The sequence below is a fragment of the Mirounga angustirostris genome, unplaced genomic scaffold (genome assembly GCF_029215605.1).
Source record: "Mirounga angustirostris isolate CCGP_5_RB_7025 unplaced genomic scaffold, mMirAng1.0.hap1 SCAF_1, whole genome shotgun sequence".
NCBI classification, from domain to species: Eukaryota; Metazoa; Chordata; class Mammalia; order Carnivora; family Phocidae; genus Mirounga; species Mirounga angustirostris.
Genome location: NW_026991709.1, coordinates 150,240,600 through 150,259,637, shown reverse-complemented (window position 1 = coordinate 150,259,637; position 19,038 = coordinate 150,240,600). Strand labels below are relative to the sequence as shown.

General features: G+C 39.5%; 1 long non-coding RNA gene across 3 annotated transcripts in view; it reads left to right on the top strand.

Moving 5' to 3' along the window:
* Positions 1-48: 48 nt before the first annotated feature.
* Positions 49-19,038, top strand: part of LOC123863956 (uncharacterized) — a 49,884-nt gene continuing 30,894 nt past the window's right edge. The window contains exons 1-2 of one of the 3 annotated variants that reach the window (XR_010411189.1): positions 49-302; positions 5,657-5,972. This is a non-coding gene — a long non-coding RNA (uncharacterized LOC123863956). Of the gene's footprint in view, positions 5,568-5,656; positions 5,973-19,038 lie in introns of all 3 variants that reach the window. The other 2 variants (XR_010411188.1, XR_006795685.3) reach the window with 2 other exon arrangements.

The following is a 19,038-nucleotide window of genomic DNA, read 5'->3' as shown; positions in this document are numbered from 1 at the left end:
GGTGACCCGCTCACCCGGAAGCAGTTGCGGCCGCGGCGGCGCGCGCTGCGGGACGGGCAGGATCCCGGCCTGGCGGAGGACGGCTGGCTCTTCCGCGGGTAGCGGTGCGCCGCTCCGGGAGCGGTGCTTCCGCCGCGATGCGCGGCCACTGCTAGCTACCGGCGCCGCGCTGGAGGGAGGGTGGCGGGGTGCGACCCCGGTGGGCGGAGGACCGGGAGCCCGGAAGGTGAATTGAGGTGGGCGCCCGCTCGCGGCTGCACCTGCCCTGGTCGCCCCTAAACTGTCCGGCCTAGTGGGCTTGGGTAAGTGGGCCGGGGCGGCGGTTCCGGCTGTAGAGAACGAGTGTGCGAGAGCGAGTGGGTGTAATGGCAACGCGAAAAGCCTTGTTTCCAAAATGAAAACGCGTGATTTTAAAATGATTTCCGGAGAAAAATGCGGCGGAGTTGGGGGGTGGGGTGGATGGAGGGACGTAGAGGCCGTTAAATATCTGCTAGACACGGACGTGTCGTTCATTCCAGAAGTGTCTCTCGAGACTCAGCAGGTTCAAGGCGCTGGAGAAAGGCCAGGGCCCAGCTCTTTGGGAAGCTTACCTTCTAGTGGGGTAGAGGGATTTAAGCAGACAGACAAGGTAACGACAGATTGTGGTGAGGCTGTGCAGGAAATACATAAGAATGATGTGAGAGATTGTGTGGGCGAGACCCCTTTTTCAGGATAGGATGGCTAGAGAACCAACCTCTAGAGGGAGGTGATAGTTGAGCAGCTTCCTGGGGAAAAGGCACGAAATACACTTAGCCACAATTTTATAGACAGGGACTACAGGTTCCAGAACCTGCTTGAGTAAGCCCACGGATTCCATGTGAAGAACCTGTCTCTAACGCCTTCTAAGGGCTGTCTGCGTGCTGTCCACCCTTGCAATTTCACAAGGCTTGCTCACCCTTTCGAGTTGATGGAGCCTGGGAATATGGCTCTCTTAGCGGAGGTTCAAGGCATGAGATAGGGAACGTTGGTCTCCAGACAGAGAGACCAACGTCAATAGGCGCTTCCGGGGGAGAATTACACCATCAGCCTTGAAAGATAAATTCTTTAACCTTTTACCATTTCTTTTTCCATGTCACTTTTTCTCAGACCCATGAGTAAACATTAAAACTATTATTTTTACCTGGGATCAAGAGGAGTTTGGGGCACCTGGGTGGCCCAGTCGGTTAAGTGTTTGCCTTTGGGTCAGGTCATGATCCCAGCTCCTGGGGATCAACCCCCGGTCAGGCTCCCTGCTCAACGGGGAGTCTCCTTCTCCCTCTCCCTCTCCCTCTCCCCCTCCATCCCGTTTGTGCTCTCTCTGTCATTCTGTCTCTCTCAAGTAAATAAATAAAATCTTAAAAAAAAAAAAAAAAATAGAGGCGCTTTAATCTTCCCAAAAGGTTCTACTCTGTTATCATCTGAATAAAAGAATTAATGGCCTATCTTGCTAAATCAGTTAAAGTCAAAATAAAAAGCTGACTTGCAAAAGAGAGGACCTATTCAGGTATTAATGCATTACCTGAATAATACCAATAAATCCAATAATGTTTATTAAATATTAGTTTATATAACTGCATAATTAATAGAACAATTGTTTGGATAATAGTAGGATTAGATTCTCTTGCCCTTTTTATTTACGCTGTAGCCATTTGTTTTGATGCATACCACACTAACAGGGAAAGAAATATTTTGTTGTGTCTTCTGGGAAAACTGGGAAGGACCTCACACTTACTGCTACCTACTGTTTGCACAGCATTGTGCTAGGCAATTAAATATATTATCCCTTTCAGTACTAGGACCAACCTTGAGATATGGGGATTATTATACCCATTTTAGGAGCAAAGACATTGAGATTCAGAGACTGTGACTAGCCTAAGGTAACAAAACTAGTAGCTGGAAGAGTCAGAATTTGAACTCAGGTCTTTCTAGCCCTAATTCCCCTTTTACTTTGCACCGAGTTGCTAAACTCTAATATTTAAGAAGGAAATATAAGTGAAATGTCCAGCCAAGCAGATTTCTATGTTGCTTTAATAAGCTTAAAGTACAGTGAGATGAGGCAATTTGGGAGCTTCTCTGGGTTTTCAATTCTCCCTCTGTAGGATATTTGCCATCTATTTGGCACTGAAAAAGCTACTCATAAAAGTTCATAATGCCGTGTGTCTTTTGAATGCTCCCAGGAATGTGGTAAATTATGACACTAACGTTTTATCATTGCAAGGGGGTCCTGCCTAAATGTGTCCCTCTGAATTCTTTCACAAGCAGTCTTTCCTTGCACATCAAGTGATTTCTTTCTGCCAAAAATATGTGTTCCCAGATTTTTATGGAATATTGTGACATGTGAATGCCCCCAGGTCTGTGTAGGCTGGCTGCTCTAGGGACATTTAATGGATGAAGGAAAATCTTGCAAATGTTTATACAGTTTTGAGGAATGAAGTGGTAGGATTTGTACATTTTTGTTCCTTTCATATCAGATCTTCCACGTTTTTCTTTGATGATGTCAAGAAATACAAGTTTTCCTTTCTCAAGAGCAAACACTCATTTTTGTGGTTTTTGCAAAATTAAGTTGTTTTTTGCAAACAATACTATGTTTCACTCTCTACATGTCTCTGGAAAATATCATTAGTTCAAACATTAAAAATAGGATGACAGTTTTCAGAGCCTAATATTTTTATTAGTAAAGTTTGTGCCTGTCTGTCTGTCTTGGAAACATTTTTTAAAATTTTGGTTAACTCCTTACAAACCTATGGAAATTTGGCAAAGCAAGTCCTCAACTATGTATATTTAAATTCTCTTTCTAAAAATACCTTCTTATCTCCCTTTACTATTTTTCCTCCTGTCTCCTTTTTTTATTAATTTACTTATTTCACTTATTTGGAAATAATTATAGACTCACAAGAAGTTGCAAAGATAATACAGAAAGGTTCTGTGTACCCTTTACCCAGGTTTCCCCGGTAGCATCTTATATACCCATAATACATTATTAAAACTAGAAAATTAACATCTTGCTATCTTCTTTAGGTTTTTAGTTTCTTTTTATGTTTCATTATATCCAAAAATTACCATTTTTATACCATTTTGTAAATTCATCTTTATTGTACTTGATTTGGCTCTTCTCCCTTTCCTAAATTAATAAATGACAAAGTCAGTAAGCTTGCCACAGTGCTCCTGGAATTACAAGTTTACTAAAAACTTCTTTTCAGCACACTTAAAAAGAAGTCATTTGTAAGATTTCTGCTTTTTTTTCTGCTTATACTGTTCCATGTCATTCTGCCCTAATAAACCTGTAAATGTATATACAACCTGTGTATGTGTGTGTTTTAATTTATCCTCTGACCACTGAAATGTTTTCAAAGAGATTGCTGTTAAAATTAAAAGAAAAATAGGGGCACCTGGGTGGCTCATTTGGGTGTCTGACTCAATTTCAGCTCTGGTCATGATTGCAGGATCATGGGATTGAGCCTCACATTAAGCTCAGCACAGAGTCTGCTTAGAATTCTCTCTCTCCCTCTGCCCTCCCCCTCCCCCCGCCAGCTCTCTCTAAATAAAAAAATAAATAGGGGCGCCTGGGTGGCTCAGTCGTTGAGCGTCTGCCTTTGGCTCGGGTCATGATCCCAGAGTCCTGGGATCGAGTCCCACATCGGGCTCCCTGCTCAGCGAGAAGCCTGCTTCTCGCTCTCCCACTCCCCCTGCTTGTGTTCCTGCTCTCGCTATCTCTCTCTCTGTCAAATAAATAAATAAAATCTTTAAAATAAATAAATAAATAAATAAAATCTTCAAAAAAATAAGAAAAATAATGCAAAGCTTTTTATTTGGGGAAAAAATGTTTCTAGGGGCACTTGGGTGGCTCAGTCAGTTAAGCATCTGCCTTCGGCTCAGGTCATGGTCCTGGGGTCATGGGATGGAGACCCGAGCCCCGTGTTAGGCTCTCCACTCAGTGGAGAATCTGCTTCTCCCTCTGCCTCTTACCCTGCTCATTCTCTCTAAATAAATAAGTAAAATCTTTAAAAAAGTTTCGGGGCACCTGGGTGGCTCAGTTAGTTAAGCGTCTGCCTTTGGCTCAGGTCATGATCCTGAAATCCCAGGATTGAGTCCTGTGTTGGGCTCCCTGCTCAGTGGGGATTCTGCTTCTCACTCTCCCTCTGCCCCCCCCCACCTGCTTGTGTTCTGTCTCTTTCTCTCTCTCAAATAAAATCTTTAAAAAATAAAATAAAAATTAAAAAGTTTCTAAACATCTAACTATCCAAGTGAGAATGCCACGGTCTATTGGCTCAGAAGCCAAATCTCACTTAAGGCTAATTCTGGCTCTATGTGGATTTTCCTAGCCAGACAGCTCACTCTTTACTCCACTAGAGAGTAAACAAAGAAAAGAAGTGTAACTTACTTTCTTCAGTCTTAGTGGTGAGGAAAAGTTGATGAGAGAATTTGGGATTTGGTGTAGGTATCAATTATGTATAAATGCCTAATCACAGATAATCAAATGATGGCTCTTCTGCATTATATTTATTGTAAATGAGTAGTCAAACATCTTTCATACTATGGCTCGTTTAGCAAAGGTATTCATCTATTGTGTACCAGGTACCCAGTTAGACACTAGTAACAGGGACACAACAGGATTGATTTTTTTAAAGGAGTATTAAGCTCTTACTATGTGCCAGATACTTCACAGATGATAGGGATCCAGGAGGAAGTAAAAAGAAAGCTGTGTTTTCTTATGAAACTTACCGTCTGATAAGGGAGACAAATTATCACACAAAAGCAACTTTATAATCCAAATAGATATTACTAAGGGTAGGGAGGTGGTGCTTGAGGGCATCGAAATGGAACTCAACCTAATCTGGGGTGTCCAAAATGGCTTCTCGCAAGAGATGCTTTGAGCCAAGACTTAAAACTGCCTCAGGGAGGGGCACCTGGGTGGCTCAGTTGAGCGTCTGACTTTTGACTTCAGCTCAGGTCATGATCTCAGGATCGTAGTATCAAGTCCAGCATCAGGCTCTGTGCTCAGCTTGAAGTCAGCTTGAGATTCTCTCCCTCTGCACAACCCCACCCCACCCCCTGATTGCATACGCTCTCTCTCTAAAATAAATAAAATCTTAAAAAAAAACTGACTCAGAGTGAACTTGATAACAGAAGTATCATAAAGGGAATACATAAAGACTTCATAATGGAACCAGCTGAGTCCCAGGGCCTGAAAAGAAATGAGGGAGATAATTTGAGATTAGTCCAGAGAATTAAGCAAGGATCCATCAGGCAGGGTCTTATAGGTCTGGTAAAGATTCCCATCTTTGTTTCAAAAGTGATACAAACCAATTTAAGAGTTTTTAGTGGAAGTGACATCAGATTTGTGTTTCCAAAAGATCACTCTGGCTTCAACTTGAAGAATTCATTAAATAAGTCCTGAGTGCCCACTATAGGCCAAGTTCCAGTCTGCATGCTGAGTACACAGCACTGAACAAAACAGAAAGATCCCCAGTCTTTGAGGATCTTCTGGACAATATACAATGATAGTACATAAAATCGTGAGAAGCTCTATAAAGAATATTGGAACCCAGGTGAGAATAAAAGGGTAAGGTGGTGGTGCTATTTTATTAGCTTGAACCGTATGAAATTCCTGATATTTTTTACATTTTTTTTAACTCAGAACAATATTAGGTTCATTTGATTCAACGTGGTTGAATGACACCTAATACTTACTCGGAAGACTCAGAGAAGACCTCTGATGAAGTGATCCAAAGAAAGAGTCAAGTCATTCAAATACCTAGGAGAAGAGCATCCCAAGCAAAGGGACAGAAAATGCAAAGACGCTAAAGCAAAAATGTACTTGCCATGTTTGAGTAGCAACAGCAGACCAGTGTGGCTGAAGAGTAATAGACAACAGGGAAGAATGGAATTAGGGACCAGATCATAGTAGATCTTGAAGACTATCATAAGAAACTGCCTTTTCCTTTCTGAATGAGGTAAGCTATCTGAGGGTTTTGGACAGAGGAGCTACACGATCTGTCATCTTAAGCAGGAATGCTCCTCTAATAGAATCTAGGTAGTGGGTATACAGATGGAGCAATGTAAAATTTTTTCACCTTTGCCGTATGTTTGAAAATTTACCTAATAAAATGAGACTGTTTTAGCTGCTGTATTGTGAATAGACTTTAGGGGGGCAATGATGAGATCAAGAAGACCAGTTAGGCTATTGCAATAATTCAGGCAGCAGTGGAGGTAAGAAGTGGTTAGATTCTGAATACATTTTGAAGATAGAGACACTAAGATTTGCTGATGGAATTGATTCAAGATGCAAGAAAAAGAGAAAAGTAGGGGCGCCTGGGGCTCAGTCAAGTGTCCACTTCAGCTCAGGTCGTGATCTCAGGATCCTGGGATCTAGCCCCACATCTACTCCGAGCTCAACGGGCAGTCTGCTTCTCCCTTTCCCTCTGCCCCTCCCCCAGCTCATGCACCCTCTCTCTCTTTTTCTGTCTCAAATAAATAAGTAAAACCTTTAAAAAGGGGAGAGAGAAAAGTAAAAGACAACCCGTAAGGTTTTAGACCTGAACAACTGGAAGGAAGGGCTTGCCATCTACTGAAATTTGGAAAACAGTCTAGGTCAAGCAAGTTTGGAGGAAAAGACTTTTTTTGGACATCTAAGTAAAGATATTAAATAGGCAATTAAATATACAAGTCAGTAATTCAGAGGAAACGTCCAGACAGGAAATACAAATGTGCGAATCTACCTAAAGATTAGGGATATGAGGACCACTGCCTTGAGAATTAAATGGAAGTACTCAGAGTTTAGCCTAAACCCTTTTACCCATACTTTTGTTGTAGGTTGGTTTTGTTTCCAGGTATCATTTTATATTGCCAAGCAGAATATTTATATGCATACTGTTTGCAATTCATTTGTGTTCTAAAGGGTTTCATTTTTAATGTTGTTCATGTCTTTCCAAGTAGATTATACATTTCTTGAGAAAAGACCTATTTTATTTTATACACTCTACAATGCCATATCCCTAGAACATTTTATGATGCTTATATAATAAACTATTCCAATACAGTTTTTTCATTTCTTTTGTTGTCATAAAGTATCAATTTTCTTATAAATAATTTAGACACTTCTAGCCGTCCTGTGAAAATAAGGATAGAATGAGAACTTTCAACCTACTGCCACTCATGCCCATTTCAGATCAGATCAGAGAGAGCCTTCTGAAAAACAAAAAGCAACAATAAAAAGTCTCAGCTCTCCTCCATATTGCCTTTATATTCAGGTTTCATGTGGTAGCAAGACGGTTCCCAAAAATTTCAAGTCTGCATCCATCCTGGTCCAAGTCCAGCAAGAAAGAGATCCTTCCCAGAAGTCCCTGGATTCACTAATTAAACCAACACAGATTATCTGCCTGTCCCTTAACAAATTACTGTAGTTAGGAAAATTCTATGCTGTGATTGGCCAAACGTGAGTCACATGTTTCACTGCTGTTTGGTCCAAAGAACATGGACTATAGGAAAGGAGTGGTTCCCTAGAAGAAAAAATGGGGTGCTGTCACCAAAATAAAGAAATGGATACTGGTGGTCAGAAAATAATACATACTATATCAAATAACAAAGGCCTAAAGCATTCTTCCTTAAGCTCTTTTTTTTTTTTAATTTTATTTATTTATTTGAGAGAGAGTGTGTGAGAGAAGGAGCAGGGGGAGGGGCAGAAGCAGACTCCTCACTGGACATGAAGCCTGACATGGGGATCATGACCTGAGCCAAAGGCAGACACCTAACTAACTGAGCCACCCAGACAACCCCTTCCTTAAGCTTTTAAAAGAAGTAATACCATGGGGGTGCCTGGTTGGCTCAATAGGAAGAGCATGTGACTTGATCTCAGTGGCCTGAGTTCAAACCCCACCTTGGACGTAGAAATTAAAAAAAAAAAAAAAAGTAAAGAAAGAAGAAATACCACAGCACTCATTTTACATCTCTCCCAATTCTATACACAATACTGCACTATTTCCCCTGTATCATTAGGCTGTCATATATTCACTTGTCATTGATGAGTGAATGTCACAAAAAGTAAATAAATGCATGAATATAAAAGTTAACCAGCTGGAAGGGTCAGTTTTTCAGCACATCACTTTCCAGGATACTCCCACCTAAGTACTGCAGGTAGTTTCTTGTCCTACAATTCTTTCCTATTGTCAGTGTGCCTGAAAAATATTTACTAGCCCTCAGTACCCTGGGGGCAGGGTGGGTGCTAGCTAAGATACCTGAGAAACCACTGCAGAAGCAAGTGACAATGAATCGGCTTAAGTTTATCTTGAAGCCTATTTACACAGTGTAGAAATTTTGCTTGAAAGCAAAATATATAGACAGATTAGTTTTCCGATTTCTTTTTGGTATCACCATTTCCATTCCTTTCTACACTAATAGGTTACTTTCCCCACAAGATGTTTAACCTGACCTGCATGGCATTTTTATCCTTTTAGTTCAAATTTTGCTGCAGAAAATGGGTAACATGGGTATAAAGAGAATGTTGGCTCTCTCTATTACTCTGGAATTTGGGATGGCTTCTCTAGTTTGCTACTTCCCTGGACACCAAACATAGCATTCTCTGTTCTAGGACCTGCTTCAAGTTGGTCATAAGACTGGCAGAAAATCAAACCGAACTAAATGAATAGTTGTTGAAGTTAATCTCACATCCTGGAGCTGTATGTGCCATGGAATCACCTGCTGTTATTAACAAGCACAATTCTGATCAGAATCACTGCTCTGTGGTCCTGTTCATCAGAATCTCATGTTTGGAAATTGGATTTGGGTCTGGTTACTTTAAAAATAGACATGATCGGGCGCCTGGGTGGCTCAGTTGGTTAAGCGACTGCCTTCAGCTCAGGTCGTGATCCTGGAGTCCCTGGATGGAGTCCCACATCGGGCTCCCTGCTCGGCAGGGAGCCTGCCTCTGCCTCTGACCCTCCCCCCTTTCATGTGCTCTCTCTCTCTCATTCTCTCTGTCTCAAATAAATAAATTTAAAAAATCTTAAAAAAAAAATAGACATGATCATGGAATATAGCCATTAAAATTTCTATCGTAGGAAAAGGTAACATAGGATAGTATTAGCCATGTATTTAATGTAGTAGACTACTAAACAATATGTTCAAGATGATTCCTGTATTGTTTAATATTATACAGACATAGACACCCAAATGTTAACCATAAGGAATGGAACTACCAGTGATTTCATTTGATTTGTTTACTGTTCAGGATATTTCTAGATAAAATGTACTCCATTCAAAGTAATTACTCAAAGTAATTTTTAAATAAATTAAAAAATAAATAAAATATATGTATCATACCATACCCCAGAGTCAAAATATGCAAAAGGTACAACTAAAAAATAGATCTAATTATTACTCTCGCTGTTCAAAACCATTGTAGATTTTTCTCTTGCCTTGCATACATCATTTTTTTCTTCCATTTTAAAAAATCATGTACTGGATGCTAGGAGTAAACGAACAATACAGGTGTGGCTTCTGCCCTCTCAGAACTAATTGTCTGGTGGCGATATAACAAGCAAGCTGACAAACAATCCAGCCTGTCACAGTCGATAATAGAGTTTCGTGCATACTCTGCTAAAACACCTAACCCTCCTTTTGCACATCAAATTCCGGCTTTGGTATGTCAGCGGACAAGCACGTTCAACTCACACACAGGCACTCACTATTTGTCAATGCTTCCATTTGAGCTTCGTCCCCATTGTCCACACACTCATGCTCAATTACCAGAGTACTGGCCAATTATTTGGGTGTTAACTTGCTCTTATTTTATAAAAATGAAATTGCAAATACTAGTTATAGGAAATGTAGGTCTTATAAATGTAATTTGAATGAAATAAAGATGGAAATCATTAGGCGTGCCAGAAACTGAATCTCTAGCCTCAGATAACTCAGACATTCATGATATGACGTCGAATAAACTGAGTGAAAGTAAAGAAGAAAATCAGAGAACAAGTATAAGATCCTGGAAATATTCATTGTTAAGTGTTGGGACTAAAAGTTTAGGAATGTTTGGAGATTTTGATCTTAATTTTTAGTTCCATAAGGAAGGATTCCTCCTAAAACAATAAATGTACTATTTGATTTTTAGATCCATGGTCAGCTATGCTTTATATTTGAAGGTTGCCTGGTTCACCATTGCCTACAGGATAGATTTTATTTATTTATTTATTTATTTTTAAAGATTTTATTTATTTATTTATTTATTTATTTATTTATTTATTTATTTATTTATTTATTTGAGAGAGAGAGCACAGGAGTGGAGGGAGGGACAGAGGAAGAAGCAGGCTCCCTGCTCAGCGGGGAGCCCAATGAGGGACTTGATCCCAGGACCCCGTGACCATGACCTGAGCTGAAGGCAACCGCTTAACCGACTGAGCCATCCAGGCGCCCCTACAGAATATATTTTAAATCATTTATCACATCAATGATGTTAAAATCCACAAGTTTATGATGACATTAGGAAAAGAAAATATACAAGTCACCTGGAAGTTGCCATAGTAAGTTGCTAAGTTATATGGTAATGGCAGTTGGTAAATAAAGGAGAAGAATCAGTCTGCTTCTCCTGTACAAATTGTATTTTAGGGTGACCAGAGTTGTTAAGAAAAAGCCTCTTTGTATAAAATATTTCCAACTGAGGGGCACCTGGGTGGCTCAGTCAGTTAAGTGCCCAACTCTTGATTTTGATTCAGGTGGTGATCTCAGGGTCCTGAGATCAAGCCCCCTGTCGGGCTCTGTGCTCAGCACGGAGTCTGCTTGAGTTTCTCTCTCTCCTCTCCCCACCTCCATGCATGTGGACACACGCTTTCTCTCTCAAAATAAATAAATCTTAAAATATATATATATTTCCAGCTGATAAATATAAAAGAAATGACAAAAGATAATTTTGTAATCTCCTAATAAAATAGACTTAAATACCAATCACCAATGGCTGCTAAAACATTAAATGAAAGATTGATGGGTAGAGTGAAAACACCTGGAGCCACTGATCAATATTTAACATCACTAAGAGTCGAACGACCATAAATCATATGCATCTGATGTGGTGCATTCAAAATATATTGAATCATCTATGAAGTATTTTTGTTACTCCCCTAAATATTTTGAGTTTAAATCCAATCAAGCCTCTAAATGTAACAATTGATGAGGAGAAGGGAGAATGAGCAATATAGGAAAGTGTCAAAACAACACCAGAGAAGATGCAATCAACTAAACCCAGAATGTGGAAAGTTCTACAGGACAAATGATGGGATTTCTTCAACCAAACAATTACCTTAATAAATTAAGAAAGATTTAAGAAACCTAACAACAACCAAATACAGTAGGTGGATCCTGATTTGACAAACAAGTTATAAACAGACATTTTTGAGACAATTGGGAAATTTGACTGTAGACTGGTTATTAGATGATATTTAGGAATTATTAATTAAGGGTTTGTAATTTTGTCCTTGTCATAATGATACTGTGGTTGTGTTTTTGAAAATAGTCTACTAGAGTCATATACTGAATAAGGACAGAATTCTATAATCTACAGGATTTCCTTCAAAATATTCCAGAGGGAAGGGGGGAAGTGGCAAGAGAGATGAAAACAAGATTAAGCAAGAATTGATAAGGGTTAAAGCTGAGTGATGGGTACATGAGGGATAAATGGGGTTTAATACCATATTCTCCATTTTTTGTGTGTATTTTAAATTTTCCATAAGTGGAAATTAAATTTAAATCAATCAGTCCATCCATACGTACTTAACATACAAACATACATAAAGGCTTTAGGGCAGCTTATTTCTATAGCCGACTTGTGCCCTGGGGAAGTTACTGAGTAAATGAATCGGAAGACCTGTAATATTAGGATCCCTGAGCCAGTTGGTGTGGATGCATTGTCTAAAAGTATGATCCTGAGGAAAGGAGCATCTCTCTTTTTTGTGGAACCCCTGAAGGGAAGTGTTCCAGCAATAGCCACAGTCAGGACAGGAAGCACACTCCAAGACCCTTCCTTCTGATGGCCTGTGTATTCATAGGCAATCAAAGTAATGGTAGCCAAAGGTCTTGGCGACACTGGAGCTTGGATCTGAGTTGGAGTGTAATTATCTCAGACTGGTGCTTCAGTAGTTACAAGGACACTATGTTCAAATCCTGTGGGCAGCGGTGGAAGTTGACAAGGGTATTGCTTTCCAAGGGCATAGCTTTGGAAAGCTCTGGAGTCAGCAATGACACTAGACTCCCAGCTGCTACAGCAGCTAGGGTAACACCTTCCAGAACAATCAGCCATGATTTTGATTGCTGTGATTCCTAGATATACAAGAGAAAGAGGTGGAGCAAGGAGGAGAGGAGAGGAGGTCTGGATTTCCCACTGATCTAGACATGTGAGGCTTGCATTGACAAACCAAAGGCATCCCTATGTTGAATCACTGTGTGTTCATCAGCTGGTGAAGCAGGATTTACTCATTACCCAGCTCTTGAATTACATGATTGTATCATTATATTTGATGGAAATGAGTCTGACTATGACTCAGAGGTATGACTAGAAAATTCCTCCCACTCCCTTGTCCTTGTGTAATCTTGGGCAGGTTGGTCTTCTTGAAATTAGGATAATAATATCTTGCCTCTCTACCTCCAGGGTTGTTTTGAGGATCGGAAAAGATAATATGTGGAACTATAATTTTTGTGAACTATCAAATGCTGTATAAATATAAGGCATCATTATTACTGTAAGTGATGAGGTGATCTATATCTCAAAGCCCCTTATTTCCTTTGATTTTGTATTAACAATGAATGTTTAATTAGTACATTATAAAATTAGATAGTCAAGAAATAATTACAGAAAACTTTAGTATATAGTATGATCTTTCTGCTTTCTCCTATGTTACATAGGAATTCCCAGGAATAGGAAGATCTTATCTACTTATATCCTTTATAGATATATATCTCCTTGCTAGTTATATCCTTGAATATGTGCTTATCAATTTAGGAGACAAACAAGTTGCTCTATATCCCATAAATAATGCATATTGCTTTATAATCTCAATTTCATAAGTCATTATTTCTCCTGTCCAATAATGTATCACAATTGGGAGAAAGTTTAGAAGTTGACCAACTATAGCTCATGCAACAGATCTAGCTACCACTATTTTTGTATGGCTTGTAAACTAAGAATTGTTTTTGACATTTTGAATTTTTTTAATCAAAAGAAGAATATTTTATGACACATGAAATTCAAATGTCAGTGTCCATTTATTTGAGCACAGACATACTCATTCATTTATGTACTGTTCATGGCTGCAACAGCAGTTGAGTAGTTGTGAGAGAGACCATATGGCTCACAAAGCCCAAAATATTTGCTATCTGGCCCTTTACAGAAATGTTTTCTTATCCTTATAATAGAGGAGTTGAAAGGACAAAAATTCAAAAATAAAATATCTAACTTGCGGGCGCCTGGGTGGCTCAGTTGGTTAAGCGACTGCCTTCGGCTCAGGTCATGATCCTGGAGTCCCGGGATCGAGTCCCGCATCAGGCTCCCTGCTCGGCAGGGAATCTGCTTCTGCCTCTGACCCTCCCCCCTCTCCTGCTCTCTCTCTCTCATTCTCTCTCTCAAATAAATAAATAAATAAAATCTTTAAAAAAAAAAATCTAACTTGCTAACTTTCCTGGGGATAAATAAACCTGGAATATATGGATTTAAATTATGCATATGCAATAAGAGAAATTCAAAGTTATGGTTTTAATATGCAATGACTGTTTTCAGTCAATTAGGAAGAAATTAAAAATATAATAAATAAAATATAATTAGAATACAGTTAAATCCCTAAAAGTATGTTCCCATTTTGCTCCATGTTGGTGGCAGAGTAAAGAGAATAGGGGGTATATCTATTCTCTGATTAATACACAGCAGAAACTGACTCTGGCTAAGGGTAAAAGGTAGTTCATTGGAAAGAGGATTCTTGAACAGTTCCAGAGTTGATGGGAGAGCTAGAGATTATAACCTTTGAAAGGACAGGAATCAGAAAACCTCCAGGTCTGCAACAGCAAGAGACCCTCTGCCTGTTCTCAGGGCATTTCCGCAAGACTTCAGGAGCCTTCCATTTGAATTTTGGGGAGAAATAAATTGATGGGCCTAGTATAAGACCCTGGAGCTAAAGGCATAGAGTAACGTGATTGGGAGTCTTTCTGGAATTACATGGTTGGAATGAAGAAATAAAGAGGAAGTAAGAAAGGGGTAGGGATTACAGGCAGACAAAAACCAACAGATGCACTCACAGGAAGCTCGTCAGGAAACATGGGCTTTAATCCCAACTTCAGCAGCAAATGGGTGAATGCGAGAATAAGTCATCTTATTGGGCTTATTTGTACAAAAGGAGGGGTACAGTTAGACCCACCTGCCATAAAACTATTCATTGGCCACTGTACATAAAATTCTTACCCTTGGAACAATATACATTTTTTAAAGATTTATTTATTTGAGAGAAGAGGGGGCACAAGTGTGAGGGGCAGAGGGAGAAGGAAAGAGAATCTCAAGCAGACTCCACGTGGATCATGGAGCCTTGATCTCCTGACCCCAAGATCATGACCTGAGCAGAAACCAAGAGTTGGACACTAAACCCACTGCGCCACCCAGGCACCCCTCAAAACACTATTTTTTAAAGTTAAAGAACAATGCCTTCTGGGGTCCCTGCATGGCTCAGTCAGTTGCACATCTGACTCTTGGTTTTGGCTCAGGTCATGATCTTAGGGTTACGAGATCAAGCCCCACATTGGTTCCACGCTCTGCAGGGAGTCTGCTTGAGATTCTTTCCTTCTTCCTTTGCCCCTCCCTATCCCCCAGCTCATGCTCTCTCTTTCTCTCTCTCTCTCAAATAAACAAATAAAATATTTTTAAAAACAAACAATATCTGGGGCACCTGGGTGGCTCAGTCGTTGGGCATCTGCCTTCGGCTCAGGTCATGATCCCACGGTCCTGGGATCCAGCCCCGCATCGGGCTCCCTACCTCTCGGTAAGCCTGCTTCTCCCTCTCTCACTCCCCCTGCTTGTGTTCCCTCTCTCGCTGTGTCTCTCTCTCTGTCAAATAAATAAATAAAATCTTAAAAAAAAAACCCAATATCTTCCATAGGATCAAATTAAAAGATAATTGTGTGACTCCATCCCCACTTTTATTCAACATTGCACTAGAGTTTTCAGCCAGTGCAATAAGACAAGAAAGTAATAATAAACCTACAGTTTGTAAAGGAAGAAAAAAATGGATCATTTTTTACAGCAAGTGATTGTATACATATAATATCCAAAAGAATCTATAAATCATTATAATTAATAAGTGAATTCAGTCAAGTCACTGGATGAGGGTCAACCTACAAAATTTCATTTTATTTCTATACTGGAACACACTAACAACAAAAATAAAATAAAAATTTAAAAATGGTACTATTTGCAATAGCATGAAAAGACACTAAATATGTAGGAATAAATGAAAGAAGTGCAGCCAATTTCCTCAAATTTATCTATAGGCTAAGGCAGTCCCAATGAAAAATCCCAGAAGGCTTGATTTCTTTCTTTTTTTCATTCTTTCCTTCCTTCTTTCTTTTTTTTCCTGGAAATTGGCAAGCTGATTCTAAAAATTTTAAAGAAATGCAAAGGATGAAGAATAGCTGAGGCAATTTTGAAGAAGAAAAACAAAGGAGGATCAATGCCACCAGATATCAGAACTTAGGAGGATAACCAACTGTCCCAGTTTGCCAGAGACTGAGGAGTTTTCTCAGATGCAATACTTTCAGTTTTAGAACCCAGAAATTATGTTGTATACCTTAAACTAATACACAATTATATGTCAATAATATCTCAAATGGAAGGGGAGGTGTGTGTGCAGAATGTACTAGGAAAACCAGGACAATCAGTCACCCTAAGACTTATAGCACTATAGTTACAGTTATATAGTTATATAACTATAGTTATAGCACTAAGACTATAGCACTATAGTTATTAAGATAGTGTGATATTGGCATAAGTTTAAACAAATAAACCAATGAAAGAAAATAGAGAGACCAAAAATAGACTCATACATGTTTTATCATCTGATTCTGACAAATATGGCACAGTAGTCTATTTGGGAAAGGATGGTCTTTTCCATAAATGGTGCTAAGTAATTGGCTATCAATATGGGGGTTGGGGGCTCAACTCCTAACTTAAAACACAGAAAATAAATTCTAGATAAATTGTATTTCTAAATGTGAAAAGTAGAGTGGTACATCTTTTAGGAAAAAAAGTAGGAGACTATCTATATGACTATGATATGGACAAAGATTTCCTAAATAGGAAACATAAAATGCTAAACATTAAGGAAAAAATTGATAAATTGGACTAAATCAAATTTAAATGCTTCTTTTTTTTTTTAAGGATTTTATTTTTAAGTAATCTCTACATCCAATGTCGGGCTCAAACTCAACAACCCTGAGATCCAGAGTCCCATGCTCCACCAGCTGAGCCAGCCAGGCACCCCAAATTCTTATTTTCATTATAAAAATTATTTAAGAGGGTCACCTTAAATAATATAATAAAATAATAATAAATATAATAAAATAATAAAAATAATTCAAGAGGGGCTGGTTCAGTTGGTTGAACATGGGACTCTGGATCTTGGGGTTGTGAGTTTGAGCCCTGTATTGGGTATAGAGATTATTTAAAAATAAAATCTTTATTTTTAAAAAATATTTATTTATTTATTTTAGAGAGAGAGAGCTATCATGAGTAGGAGGAGGGGTGGGAGGGGAGGGAGAGAAAAAGAATACGAAGGCAGACTCCCTGCTGAGTCTGGAGCCCTACCCAGGGCTCCATCCCTGAACCCTGAGATCATGACCTGAGCCAAAACCAAGAGTCAGATGCTCAACTGACCGAGCCACCCTAGTGCCCCAAAAATAAAATCTTAAAAAAAAATTATTTAAGACAATATTTAAAAAGCAGCCAGTCACAGAGTGCTTTTTATGTAAGTATATCATATATCTAATTATATATTATAAATGAATATGTATTTGTATTAAATATTTTATTTAATGTATTTTAAATAAATATTTTAATATAAATATGTTAATATTTACTTTTAAATATAAAGTTATGTATAACAAATATATTTTTACATACAAATTACATATATCTTCTTCCACTCTATATGTGTCTGTGTGCATATATGTGTCTATGTAGCTATATGTATCTCTATATATTGTTTGTTATGTATCTGACAAGGGACTCATATACAGAATATATAAAGCATTCCCATAAACAATAAAAAAAGATATATGAAATGGTGCTTAACTTTATTAGTCATCAGAGAGATGCAGATTAATATCACTATGAGATAGGACAAACAGTACCAAGTGCTGGTAAGGATGTGGGGCAATTAGAACTGTCATATACTATCAAAAGCAGTATCAAATGGTACAACCATTTTGGGAAACTCTTTGGCAATGTCTACTAAGGCTCAACACATTTATACCCTATGACTTACAGATTCCACTTCCAGGTTCATACCTAGGCACCTAACATAAACCCTCCTTAATGGGTTTAGGCTTGAGATCATACATTCAAATGCATACAGAGAGAGGTCAGGCAATAATATCAATTGTGATAGGCAATACAGAGTGTCAGGGACTGTGGTAAACTGTCTCCACTCCCTATTGTCTATCACAATTGACACAACCTGGCTAGCTTATCTCTGTTGACATTGGAATTCGTGACTCCAAGCCTAAAGCCATTAAGGAAGATTACGTTGGGTGCCTGGGAAGCAAACGTTCTCCTTACTGAAGAGGAAACACAGCTGGCCACAGCTCTGCACTCTGTCCAGAAGGACATTTTCAGTGGAAGTGATACAAGTAGATATGCTGGACACCATTTGGCATGACTGCCCTTCACTCTTCTGTTCACCTACCTCTGGAAACAGCCCCTGCTGCCACGTCTAGATCTCAGGTTTTGGCCTCTCTCTCTATGGCTGATTGCTCTTGGGTGGACACCTTACCCAAGCTAGGTGCCGTGCATGGATACAGTTGGTGCTCTGCCTAGATCCCAGATCCCCTTTCGAGGGCAGTGCACCAATCCCCAACTGCTGTGAATGTTGGCTGCTAGTGGCTCACAGCCACCCACTTCTCTTGAATAGCCTTGCCCAAAAATGTTGGAGAAACTATGCCCACAGCCAATAACTGATGGACATAGGGATGCAAAAGGCACACTCCCTTGCTTCAAGATGGGATAACTCTGCAGATCCCACTGTAAGATCAGGCTGAGACTAGACTAGCTCCTGCCCCACCCTGCTTCCCTCACTGCCTTGTAGGTTTCTGCTGTGAGCACTCCCCACAAAAATCACTTGCACCACAATCCCTCTGCTTGTAGGGAACCCAAGCTAACCCACAGGGCCCATAAGATTTTCTTCCCCTGAAGAGCCAGAGAGCCTAGGCGGCTGAAATAATCATATCAATGTCAGCACAACCATGAACTCCTGGAGCTCCAGTCCTCCCTTGCTGACCTGCGGTTATTCAGCTTTCCTTTGATTTCATAAAAGCCCCCAGGAGCTTTCCGATAATCCCCCTTTTTGTTTAAGTCAGCCAAAGTCCATTTCTCTGCCCTGAAACCAGTACCACCTTAACTAATATGATGGGTAATCCAAGCCTGACCTAACATGGCCTTGGAAATCTGACCCAATGTTTTGTGGGATAATATCACGTTGGAATCCTGAGGGAAAAAAATAATTGATTACCCTTCCTATTCCCTTGGCATCAGTAACTAGAAGTGCTGCTGGGCACGCTCCCCATCCTCCAGGAATTTGCCTTGCCAAGGAGCTAATTTGTTACCCAGGACTATACTTCCCCGAGACCTTTTGGATTCCCTGGAGGCAGGAAAAGATAAAAGAAAAAAAAAAAAAGAGGACATCATCCTCTTGCATCTCTCTCTGTCCCAATCCTGTCCAGGAGGCTCTAGCATCTCTCAGACACTTCTTTTTTTTTTTTAAAGATTGTATTTATTTATTTATT